This window comes from Aplysia californica, unplaced genomic scaffold, assembly GCF_000002075.1.
Source record: "Aplysia californica isolate F4 #8 unplaced genomic scaffold, AplCal3.0 scaffold00394, whole genome shotgun sequence".
NCBI classification, from domain to species: Eukaryota; Metazoa; Mollusca; class Gastropoda; order Aplysiida; family Aplysiidae; genus Aplysia; species Aplysia californica.
The window spans coordinates 171,129-172,087 of NW_004797664.1; the positions used below are offsets into that span (position 1 = coordinate 171,129).

At 45.2% G+C, this 959-nt stretch overlaps 1 protein-coding gene across 1 annotated transcript in view; it reads left to right on the forward strand.

Moving 5' to 3' along the window:
• Nucleotides 1-344: 344 nt before the first annotated feature.
• Nucleotides 345-959, forward strand: part of LOC101857268 — a gene marked incomplete in the record, with an annotated part of 12,893 nt that continues 12,278 nt past the window's right edge. The window contains 1 exon segment of the mRNA XM_013085655.2: nucleotides 345-796.

The window sequence follows — 959 nt, forward strand, 5'->3', positions numbered from 1 at the left end:
GTGTGTGTGTGTGTGTGTGTGTGTGTAATGTGTGTGTGAGTATGTGTGTGTACGTGTGTATGTGTGTGTGTGAGTATTTGTTGCACTTGAGTATTTAATTTTGTTCGTGTAAGTATGCCTGTGTGTGCGTTCATGTCTGTGTATGAGAGTATGTAAGTGTGAATGAAAACGTAAGTTTATTCGCGTTACAAAAAGTAGCTATGTATGTGCAGGCTTCTTGTGTGTGAGTGTGCATGTGAATGAGTGTATGCATGAGTTTTCACTTTTCACCATTTATTGTTTATTGAACAACACACATGACGAGACACATTGACACACTGTGTAAGAGCATGCTCTGCAACAGTGCACACTGCACGCTGCACACTCACACACACGCACACATACACTACACACACACACCTTCTCGTGCACACTGACTCAGCGAAAACAATAGGCTACGTTGTTGCAACACAGTTTGGGAGGAGACTCTTGCCATTTGAGCGGTGAAAACTCGGAGCTCTTCGTGCGAGAGCCGAGAAGATTACAAAAGCCGTGACCGTCTCTGTCTGTCTGTGGCCTGATGCCGGTCCTGGGTTTTTGGGACTTACAGTCCGGTAGTGTTAGATCTTGATATATAGACTAGAAGTAGTCTTGGAGTGTTTACGGCGGCTATAAAACCTTCACGACACAGTATCAGCGATATCGACGCGCGTTTCCCTGTGACATATTCCTCTCTCGTGTGTTCTGTGTGCGAGTGTGTTGTAGTTTTTTTTTGTGTGTGTTAACATCGTGGAGTTGGGCGTCGAGCCGGCAACAGGTAGGCATAGGAGACATGCGCGTGCCAGTGTCTCATCTTACAGAAATCCATCGCAGTATTTCTTGTTTGTTTGGTTCTTTTTGTTTTCTCTCTCTCTCTTTCTCTCTCTCTCTCTCTCTCTTTCTCTCTCTCTCTCTCTCTCTCTCTCTCTCTCTCTCTCTCT